Source organism: Triticum urartu, chromosome 4A, assembly GCF_056163025.1.
Source record: "Triticum urartu cultivar PI428250 chromosome 4A, HENAU_Tu73, whole genome shotgun sequence".
NCBI lineage: Eukaryota > Viridiplantae > Streptophyta > Magnoliopsida > Poales > Poaceae > Triticum > Triticum urartu.
The window spans coordinates 140,469,772-140,481,968 of record NC_141876.1 but is presented as its reverse complement, the minus strand read 5'-3'; positions in this window follow the sequence as shown (position 1 = coordinate 140,481,968).

Here is a 12,197-nt window from a genome sequence, read left to right as displayed (position 1 = left end):
TCGGAGAACAAATTTCCCTTGTACTGGATTGTAAACCGGAATCCTTTTCTGATGACCTGAAACTTCTTTATTGAGCTGGGATTTTGTAACTGTCATATACTTTCTAATCCGGAAATCTTCTGATAGCACGATGTGAATCCGGGACCGGGTTATCTTTCCCTCCAACGTATTGGGGTTCTTGACTTCACTGAAAACCGGCAACATTTGCTAAGTCATATCATTGTAGCCCCCAAGTCTCAAGGTGACTCGAGGAGTTGGCTTGAGATTCTCCATATTTGACCGTGATATAAACCGGCATAACTTGTATATCATTGGTGTTGACAGCACGATGTGAATCCACAGAAGGTTGAGGTGACTGCGGCGGGTTATAAATGATCCCGTATGAGCCGTGTCAGCAACTCGGCCAATGGTTCCTTCCAACTGGCTCCTTGAAGTTTAACCAAACTGTAGTAGCGGTGACTTGTGTGCATGTCCATTTGAACCATCCAGTGCAGACGATGGTTGATGATATTTTGCCTCCAATTTGTGGGAAGAAAGGCGGGTTACCCATGTTCATACTCAAGAAACAGCTCATGCAGACAGGAGCGGCCCGGTATGTTGATGTAGACCAGGCCGCGAGAGACGGACGACAAGGACGACCGCAACATCAGAGGCAGCTCGGACAGATGAGTCGGCCGCGGCATTGTAAACTGGTGCGGACGGGGAAGATCGGCACCGGTGTCGTAAACCGGCTCGGACGGGCGAGTTAATCGCGGGCGCGGTCCCGGCAAGCTGATGTAAACCGGGCCACGGGGACGGCGACCTTCTCACGTTCATTCACCGGGTGGTAGGACACGGACAAAACACCAGTGCAGAATGTTGCTAGCGCGTGCTCCGTGCCCGTAACATAACGCCTCATTTGTAATGAACAATTGCCCTGCATAAACAATATTACAGACCAAGGCAAAGATAAACTGCTCTTTGATAAAAATAATATGTGCTAATCAAATATATTTCATATGGGTGTCACCTGATGTGTTTAGGCCGGAAATAACCCGCCATGAAGTTGATGATAATTGTATGAAGCTGAAATTAATCACGGGTGAACCGGCCACAGTGTGGTAAACCGGTGCAAACGGGTGAGTCGGCCGTGATGTTTGTAAACCGGCGCGGACAATGAGTCGGCCGCATGCGTGGACGGATGTAAACCGAACAGTGGGGGCGGCGATTTGCATGTGTATCCGCCGAGCAACATGGCCCGGAAGAACGCCACTGCAAAACTATGACGGCACGCACTCCATGTCCGCGGTATAACAATACATTTGTCATAAATAATTATCCTGCATAAAAACATTGCAGCAAAAATAGATTGTTTTTTGACAAAAAACAATATGTGTTAAAAGTAGACTCGGATGAATATCACCTGATTTATCCGGACGACAAATGATCCGTGCGCAGGCTAGAATTTGATCGGACCAAATATCAGTGTAGATGTGCCATGCATGGCTGTTATTCTGTCTTTCTCTTCCTCTTTCTTTCCAATGATGGACAAGGCAGCTGCTCCTTTTTTTTAATCAGCCTGAGCAACTTTCGCAACCGATGATAGATCTTGCAATGGATAATGGAGTAGTAGCTGATAAAGAGATTCGGTTTCTCTGGTCGAAGATTCGTCACCGGAACAAACGACAGTCGCCCCGCGAAACTCCGATCCGTCCTCATAACTTCCTCCATGGATGACTCCCACGAAGGCACGCTTCATGGCTGGTTTAACCCGGGCGGATTGCGCACACTGAGCCGTCTCGACGAGGTCGGTGCAGATGTCCGGCTCAGGGCCTGGTTCACTGATCTTGCCAATGAAAACGTGAATGCTACCAAAGGGGACCCAGTACCCGTACTCAATTGAGCCGGCCTCGGGGCCCCAGCCTGCGTCGTCGATGTAGAGCTTGCCACGACGACTCTTAGTCATCCGGGCTACAGCGTAGCCCTCGAGTCCTTCAAAGCGGCCCTCCAAGAACCGGAAACCATCATCGATAGCCCCACGATGGGCTCCAACTGTCGTGGTTTTGTCACGGCAGATGTCCTAGAGAAAGGACTTAGTCATGGAGCCATCGCGACGGGTTAGCTTGAAGGGGTTAAAGCGGACACAAGGACGCAAGAGAGTTTATACTAGTTCGGCCCCTTCGATGAAGGTAAAAGCCTACGTCTAGTTGTGATGGAATTGATGGGGTTTTGATGACTAGGGAGCAAACAAGCTTCGCCTATGTCTCGAGTTGTTGTCTGTTGTCCTTGAACCGCCGCCGGGTCGTCCCCTTATATACACGGGTGACGCCCGTCGATTCACAGAGTCCCAATACCGGCTCATAGATGTGTCCGGTTTGGTCTCTACTTATTCCTAACTTATAATACAAGTTAAATACCAATGCTGGTTTACGGCTACAGGCCTTGAACCGACTATGGGCCTTGAGCTCTCATCTGCCTTCTTGGGCTTTAACATAATTAACTACTGATGAAGTTAACCCGGCCCAGATAGGCCGGTTTACGCCCAGTAGTAATATCCCAACAGTGATCATGACGGTGCTTTGGAGATGGAGATCAAAGGCACAAGATGATGATGGCCATATCATATCACTTATTTTGATTGCATGTGATGTTTATCTTTTATGCATCTTATTTTGCTTAGTACGACGGTAGCATTATAAGATGATCTCTCACTAAATTTCAAGGTATAAGTGTTCTCCCTGAGTATGCACCGTTGTTACAGTTCGTCGTGCCGAGACACCACGTGATGATCGGGTGTGATAAGCTCTACGTTCACATACAATGGGTGCAAGCCAGTTTTGCACACGCAGAATACTCGGGTTAAAGTTGACGGGCCTAGCATATGCAGATATGACCTCGGAACACTGAGACCGAAAGGTTGAACGTGAATCATATAGTAGATATGATCAACATAGTGATGTTCACCACTGAAAACTACTCCATCTCACGTGATGATCGGACATGGTTTAGTTGATATGGATCACGTGATCATTTAGATGACTAGAGAGATGTCTATCTAAGTGGGAGTCCTTAAGTAATATGATTAATTGAACTTTAATTTATCATGAACTTAGTCCTGATAGTATTTGCATATCTATGTTGTAGATCAATAGCTTGCGATGTAGCTCCCCGTTTATTTTTTATATGTTCCTAGAGAAAAATGAGTTGAAAGATGATAGTAGCAATGATGCGGACTGGGTCCGTGATCTGAGGATTATCCTCATTGCTGCACAGAAGAATTATGTCCTTGATGCACCGCTAGGTGACGGACCTATTGCATGAGCAGATGCAGACATTATGAACGTTTGGCAAGCTCGGTATGATGAATACTTGATAGTTTAGTGCACCATGCTTTACGACTTAGAACCGAGACTTCCAAAATATTTTGAACGACAAGGAGCATATAAGATGTTCCAAGAGCTGAAATTGGTATTTCAGACTCATGCTCGAGGCGAGAGGTATGAGATCTCTGACAAGTATTTTGCCTACAAGATGGAGGAGAATAGCTCAACCAGTGAGCATGTGATCAGAATGTCTGAGTACTACAATCGCTTGAATCAAGTGGGAGTTAATATTCTAGATAAAATAGTGATTGAGAGAGTTCTCTAGTCACTATCACCAAGTTACTGGAACTTCGTGATGAACTATAATATGCAAGGGATGACGAAAATGATTTCCCGAGCTCTTCGCGATGCTGAAATTGGCAAAGGTAGAAATCAAGAAAAGCATCAAGTGTTGATGGTTGACAAGACCAGTAGTTTCAAGTAAAAGGGCAAGGGAAATAAAGGGAACTTCAAGAAGAATGGCAAGCAAGTTGCCACTCACATGTAGAAGCCCAAAGCTAGAACCAAGCCTGAAACTGAGTGCTTCTACTGCAAAGGAAATGGTCACTGGAAGCGGAACTGCCCCAAATACTTGGCTGATAAGAAGGATGGCAAAGTGAACAAAAGTATATATGATATACATGTTATTGATGTGTACTTTACTAGTGTTCATAGTAGCCCCTAGGTATTTGATACTGGTTCAGTTGCTATGATTAGTAACTTGAAACATGAGTTACAAAATGAACAGAGACTAGTTGATGGCGAGGTGACGATGTGTGTTGGAAATGATTCCAAGGTTGATAAGATCACCATCGCACACTCCCTTTACCTTCGGGATTAGTGTTGAACCTACAATAAATGTTATTTGGTGTTTGCGTTGAGCATAATATGATTGGATCATGTTTATTGCAATACGGTTATTCATTTAAGTCAAAGAATAATTGTTATTTTGTTTACATGAATAAAACCTTATGTGGTCATACACCCAAGGTGAATGGTTTATTGAATCTTGATCGTAGTGATACACATATTCATAATATTGAAGCCAAAAGATGCAAAGTTAATAATGATAGTGCAACTTATTTGTGGCACTGCCATTTAGTTTATATTGGTGAAAGCGCATGGAGAAACTCCATGCTGATGGGCTTTTGGAATCACTTGATTATGAATCACTTGATGCTTGCGAATCATGCCTCATGGGCAAGATGACTAAGACTCCGTTCTCCGGAACAATGGAGCAAGCAACTGACTTATTGGAAATAATACATACTGATGTATGCGGTCCGATGAGTGTTGAGGCTCGAGGCGGGTATCGTTATTTTCTGACCTTCACAGATGATTTGAGCAGATAGGGGTATATCTACTTAATGAAAAACAAGTCTGAAACATTTGAAAAGTTCAAAGAATTTCATAGTGAAGTTGAGAATCATCGTAACAAGAAAATAAAGTTTCTACGATCTGATCACGGAGGTGAATATTTGAGTTACGAGTTTGTCCTTCATTTAAAACAATGTGGAATAGTTTCACAAACTCATGCCACCTGGAACACCACAGCGTAATGGTGTGTCCGAACATCGTAACCGTACTTTATTAGATATGGTGCGATATATCATGTCTCTTACCGATTTACCACCGTTTTGGGGTTATGCATTAGAGACAATTGCATTCATGTTAAATAGGGCACCATCTAAATCCGTTGAGACGACACCGTATGAATTGTGGTTTGGCAAGAAACCTAAGCTATCATTTCTTAAAAGTTTGGGACTATGATGCGTATGTGAAAAAGCTTCAACCTGATAAACTCGAACCCAAATCAGAGAAATGCGTCTTCACAGGATGTCCAAAGGAAACTGTTGGGTACACCTTCTATCACAGATCCGAAGGCAAGATATTCGTTGCTAAGAATGGATCCTTTCTAGAGAAGGAGTCTCTCTCAAAAGAAGTGAGTGGGAGGAATGTAGAACTTGATGAGGTAATTGTACCTTCTCCCGAATTGGAAAGTAGTTCATCACATAAATCAGTTCCAGTGATTCCTACACCAATTAGTGAGGAAGCTAATGATGATGATCATGAAACTTAAGATCAAGTTACTACCGAACCTCGTAGGTCAACCAGAGTACAGTCTGCACCAAAATAGACATGTGTTGTCATTTGATGAACGAGATCACATCATTAGAGAATGATGTGATGGACAAGACCCATCCGTTAGCTTAGCATAATGATCGTATAGTTTTATTGCTATTGCTTTCTTCATGACTTATACATATTCCTCTGACTATGAGATAATGCAACTCCCGAATGCCGGAGGAACACTTTGTGTGCTATCAAATGTCAGAACGTAACTGGGTGATTATAAAGATGCTCTACAGGTGTCTCCGATGGTGTTTGTTGAATTGGCATAGATCAAGATTAGGATTTGTCACTCCGTGTATCGGAGAGGTATCTCTGGGCCCTCTCGATAATGCTCATCACTATAAGCCTTGCAAGCAATGTGAAAAATGAGTTAGTTGTGGGATGATGCATTACGGAACGAGTAAAGAGACTTTCCGGTAATGAGATTGAACTAGGTATGTTGATACCGACGATCGAATCTCGGGCAAGTAACTTACCGATGACAAAGGGAATGACGTATGTTGTTATGCGGTTTGACCAATAAAGATCTTCATAGAATATGTAGGAGCCAATATGAGCATCCAGGTTCCACTATTGGTTATTGACCAGAGATGTGTCTCGGTCATGTCTACATAGTTCTCGAATCCGTAGGGTCCGCACGCTTAACGTTCGATGACGATTTGTATTATGAGTTATGTGATTTGATGACCGAAGTTTGTTTAGAGTCCCGGATGAGATCACGGACATGACGAGGAGTCTAGAAATGGTTGAGAGGTAAAGATTCATATATAGGACGATGGTATTTGGACACCGGAAGTGTTCCGGGTGATACCGGGTCATCGGAAGGGGTTCTGGGCAACCCCCGACAAAGATATGGGCTTAATGGGCCAAGTAAGGGAACACACCAGCCCACAAGTGGCTGGTGCGCCCCCTATAGGGCCAGCCACATGGAGAGAAAGGGAAAGGAGAGGAGGAAAAGGAAAGTATGAAGTAGGACTCCTACTTCCTTCCCCTCCCCCCTCCTTCCTTTCCCCCTTGTCCAAATATGGTAAGGGGGCCGAATTGGACTAGGGGCCCAAGTAGGATTCCTCCTACTTGGGCGCACCCTAGGCTGCCTCCCTCCCTCTCCCTCCTTTATATACGTGGGGAGGGCACCACTAGAACACACGTCAATTGTCCCTAGCAGTGTGCGGCGCCCCCCTCCACCGTTAACACCTCGGTCATATCGTCGTAGTGCTTAGGCGAAGCCCTGCGCCAGTAGCTTCATCATCACTGTCGCCACGCTGTCGTGCTGACGAAACTCTCCCTCATCCTCAACTGGATCAAGATCTTGAGGGACTTCATCATGCTGAACATGTGCTGAACACAGAGGTGCCATACATTCGGTACTTGGATCGGTTGGATCGTGAAGACGTTCGACTACATCAACGGCGTTACTAAACGCTTCCGCTTTCGGTCTACGAGGGTACATGGACACACTCTCCCGTCTTGTTGGTATGCATCTCATATATAGATCTTGCGTGATCGTAGGCAAAATTTTGAAATATTGTGTTCCCCAACAAGAAGAACAAGTGGGCTAACACCACTACCCGGTCTGAGGCCGAGGCTGGACGCATGGATGTTGATGAGGATGAGTTTGAGGAGGAGGAGGCTGAGGACAGTGCTGATGGGGTATACACCTCCATCTACTCAGCCATCTTGGGCTAAGAAGCTCAAGGCCAAGATGAAGTCTCTGTTCTGCATGCAGGACAAGGGGCAGTACCAGGCTCACGTTGCACAGAAGGAGAGTCGCCGGCATGACAAGAGGATCTTGAGGAAGCTTGGCGAGCAAGTCTCGAGTAGGTCCGAGAAGAACATCACTCCTGACGCTGCCTGGATGACGGAGCAAGGATACCAGTGGGCTGAGACAGATGAGGAGTCCATTCCTGCAGCAGAGACAGATGAGGAGCTTGATGGCTAATCACGTCAGTGGGAGCTACCACATGTGTCGTAGGTGTCCTATCTGGCTTTTTGGTGTCTCGATGCCAAAGGGGGAGAGAGTGTATGATTTGCGAGTCTTGTGTCTCTTTGCTTTCATTGTGTTGAACCTTCATTGCTTTGGTTTGTTGGTTTGTGTTGGTGTGCGTGTGAGACCAGGAAACTCATTCTATCATACGGTGTGAGACATATGCCCTCAAGCTTATCCTTTATTGTCTAGTATGTTTAGTAGAATTGTGAGCTTACTTTATCTTGTGCCCTTTACTTCATGCTCACTTATTATACCTTGCCTCCATGCTTATTGTCACTTATATCGTTGCAAGTTTTGCCTTGTCTATAAAATATAGGGGGAGTGTTGATCCTAGTATGTGTGTCGTGTAGTCCAAAGCATATCTATAGAGTGCACACATCTAGGGGGAGTCTGTCTATATTTTATAGATTTTGGGTTTTCTTATGTTCATTTTATATCCCTATGTGCAAATCCCATATTGTCATCAATCCACCAAAAAGGGGGAGATTGTTGTTGGGGAACGCAGTAACTTCAAAAAACTTCCTACGCACACGCAAGATCCATCTAGGTGATGCATAGCAACGAGAGGGGAAGAGTATGTCTACGTACCCTCGTAGACCGAAAGCGGAAGTGTTTTGACAACGCGGTTGATGTAGTCGTACGTCTTCACGATCTGACCGATCTCAGCACCGAACGTATGGCACCTCATTGTTCAGCACACGTTCAGCTCGATGACGTCCCTCGTACTCTTGGTCCAGTTGAGGCCGAGGGAGAGTTTCTTCAGCACGACGGTGTGGCGACGGTGATGATGAAGTTACCGGCGCAAGGCTTAGCCTAAGCACTACGACGATATGACCGAGGTGGAATATGGTGGAGGGGGGCACCGCACACGGCTAAGACAATTGTCAACTTGTGTGTTCTAGGGTGCCCCTGCCCCCGTATATAAAGGAGCAAGGGGGAGGTCGGCCGGCCCTATAGGGGCGCGCCCCAAGTAGGATTCCTACTAGGAATCCTATTCCTAGTAGGTTTCCAACAAGGGAAGAGAGGGGGAAGGAAGAGGGAGAGAGGAAGAAGGAAAGGGGGGCACCGCCCCCCTTCCCTAGTCCAATTCGGGCCCAAAGGGGAGGGGCGCGCGGCCTGCCCTAGCCGCCCCTCTCTCTCTCTCCACTAAGGCCCATGAGTCCCATTAGTTCCCCCGGGGGGTTCGGTAACCCCCCCCCCCTCCCGGCACTCCGATTTTATCCGAAACTTCTCTGGAACATTTCCGGTGTCCGAATATAGTCGTCCAATATATCAATCTTTATGTCTCGACCATTTCAAGACTCCTCATCATGTCCGTGACCACATCCGGGACTCCGAACTACCTTTGATACATCAAAACACATAAACTCATAATACCGATCGTCATCGAACGTTAAGCGTGCGGACCCTATGGGTTCGAGAACTATGTAGACATGACCGAGACTCACTTCTGGTCAATAACCAATAGCGGAACCTAGATGCTCATATTGGTTCCTACATATTCTACAAAGATCTTTATCGGTCAAACCGCATAACAACATACGTTGTTTCCTTTGTCATTGGTATGTTACTTTCCCGAGATTCGATCGTCGGTATCTCAGTACCTAGTTCAATCTCGTTACCGGCAAGTCTCTTTACTCGTTCCGTAATGCATCATCCCATAACTAACTCATTAGTCACATTGCTTGCAAGGCTTATAGTGATGTGCATTACTGAGAGGGCGCAGAGATACCTCTCCGACAATCGGAGTGACAAATCCTAATCTCGATCTATGCCAACTCAACACACCATCAGAGACACCGGTAGAGCATCTTTATAGTCACCCAGTTACGTTGTGACGTTTGATAGCACACTAAGTGTTCCTCCAGTATTCGGGAGTTGCATAATCTCATAGTCATAGGAACATGTATAAGTTATGAAGAAAGCAATAGCAATAAACTAAACGATCATACTGCTAAGCTAACGGATGGGTCAAGTCAATCACATCATTCTCTAATGATGTGATCCCGTTTATCAAATGACTACTCATGTCTATGTTTAGGAAACTTAACCATCTTTGATTGACGAGCTAGTCAAGTAGAGGCATACTAGTGACACTCTGTTTGTCTATGTATTCACACATGTACTAAGTTTCCGGTTAATACAATTCTAGCATGAATAATAAAAATTTATCATGTTATAAGGAAATATAAACAACAACCTTATTATTGCCTCTAGGGCATATTTCCTTCAATTGTAAGGGCATATTTCTCCCTATGTGGTTTTGGTGATTTATGAAAGTGCATTTGCGGACTAATCATGTGCATTGAGCATTTCAGATATCTCATGTCTAGGCACAAGACGATTCGGTGCCCCTCGGAGCCTATCAAAGACGGCGGTTCTCTATGTTTCTTTTCGGTGGATTTGAGTCGTACGAAAGCCGTACTATTAAGAGGGGGTCCACTTCGGAAACGTTAGGGTGGAATCAACACGTACACATCTGTTCCTTTGCACCACCTTTCCTTCACTTCATTGGAGCACCGTCCGTTTATCCTTGTATCTGCGAGATGAAGGCCTCCAAGTGCTATAGTTTATGTGGCGTGCGGTAGTACTGCCCAAGGGAGCAGTAGTACCGTAGGGGCCCGCGATAGTACTGCCATGGCAAGCGGTGGTACCGCTCCTCGCGAGCAGTAGTACCACTGCCTCTAGCCCAAAACGCTGGCGCGCGCGGAAGTAATTTTTTACTTCCGCCCCTACGCTGTAGTACCGCTCCCTATGAGCGGTAGTACCGTGCCAGATTTTCGCACGTCCCAAACTCAGTGGAAGTAGACACAGACGTAATTTATTTAATATGTGCTTTTTCTAGCCCAGTTGAGCCCTGCCCTGCGATAGTACCGCAGGGGCGCGCGGTAGTACCGCTCATTGCCTAGTGCAACAGGACCTCACCTGGCTTCTACCGCACGAGTGGTAGTACCGCAACAAAATGCACTAGTACCGTAGCGCCTTGCGGTAGTACCGCGAGGGTGTGCGGTAGTACCGCGTCTCGCGGGCTGAGTAAGTGGGTAACGGTGGGATCTTCTCCCCACTATATAAAGGGGGTCTTCTTCCCCAAGAAGACCACCTCTTCCCTCCCTAAGCTCCATTGTTGCTCAAAGCTCCATTTTCACCCGATCTCTCTCCCTAGCCAATCAAACTTGTTGATTTCCCTGGGATTGGTTGAGAAGTCCCCGATCTACACTTCCACCAAGAGAAATTTGATCCCCCACTAATCCATTGCGGATCTTGTTACTCTTAGGTGTTTGAGCACCCTAGACGGTTGAGGTCACCGCAGTGCCATCTTCCATTGTGGTGAAGCTCCGTGGTGTCATTGGGAGGCTCCGATTAAATTGTGGAGATTGCCCCAACCTTGTTTGTAAAGTTTTGATCGCCGTCTTCAAGGGTACCAATAGTGGAATCACGACATCTCACATTGTGTGAGGGCGTGAGGAGAATACAGTGGCACTAGTGGCTTCTTGGGGAGCATTGTGCCTCCACACCGCTCCAACGGAGACGTACTTCCTCTCAAAGGGAAGAAACTTCGGTAACACATCCTCGTCTCCACCGGCTCCACTCTTGGTTATCTCTTGCCTTTACTTGTGCAAGCATATTTTGAGTTGTATCCCTTGCTTGTTTGTGTGCTTGTTGTTGTTGCATCATATAGGTTGCCCACCTGGTTGCATATCTAGACCACCTATTCACCCTCCCCCCTCTAGTCAACCATATCGATCCTTTCAGAGGGACCGAGGTCTTTGCACCACATGCACTTCATCGATACTTCATCTTGTTCATGCATTAAAACTTGATAAATGTCTTGTTATTGTTTGTCATATTTGCCTTGTTTGCTCTGAGCTTGCGAGCACATTCAAAGTACTCACCTGGCATGTCATGCCAATTTGAAGAGAAGTCGTACCAGGAGTTGGAGCCGTTCCGTTCGTCGCGATCTAGGCCGTGTCCCAGCAGTGTCCCTGTGAGATGGAGTTCCGCTACGTCATCTTTCCGCTGCCGCGTAGAAGTTTAGTTATCATCGAGGACCCCTTTCCTGTCTACTAAATAATGTACATAAATTTAGCAGCACCATGTGTCCCTCTTGGCCTCGTTTCATCATGTATCCATCGAACTTATGTATCCACTAGAGATCAATAAAGCGGTTGTTTTCTGTACCAACTTGTTGTGTATTGACAGAAGACTTAGTCTGTGGGCTGCCAATGCAAGGTAAACTGGTTGCTCTGAGCCGGGGTGCCACAGTTGTACCTTTGATGAGTGACTTGTCCACCGGGATTCCTTATCGTAAGCATCATGTTATCACGGTGTGAGGGTGTTCCATCGGATGCGTGTGGTAATTTATAATGGACTAATTGGAGCACATCTGCAGGGTTAAATATTTTCAGAAGCCGTGCCCACGGTTATGTGGTGACTTGGAAAGTTATAATATGCGGTTGTAGAGAACTTGACACTAAACTTCAAATAAAATACACCAACCGCGTGCATAACCGTGACCGTCTCTTTTCGAGTGAGTTTAGGAAGAGAACACGGTGGGGTTATGTTTGACTCGTAAGTAGTTTAGGATCACTTCTTGATCATTACTAGTTTGCGACCGTTATGCGTAGTTTACTCTTATTCTTGCACTCATAAGCTAGCCACCATACAATGCTTAGTGCTTACTGCAACTTCACCACTTAACCATTGCATACCCATTAAGCTTTGCTAGTCTTGATACC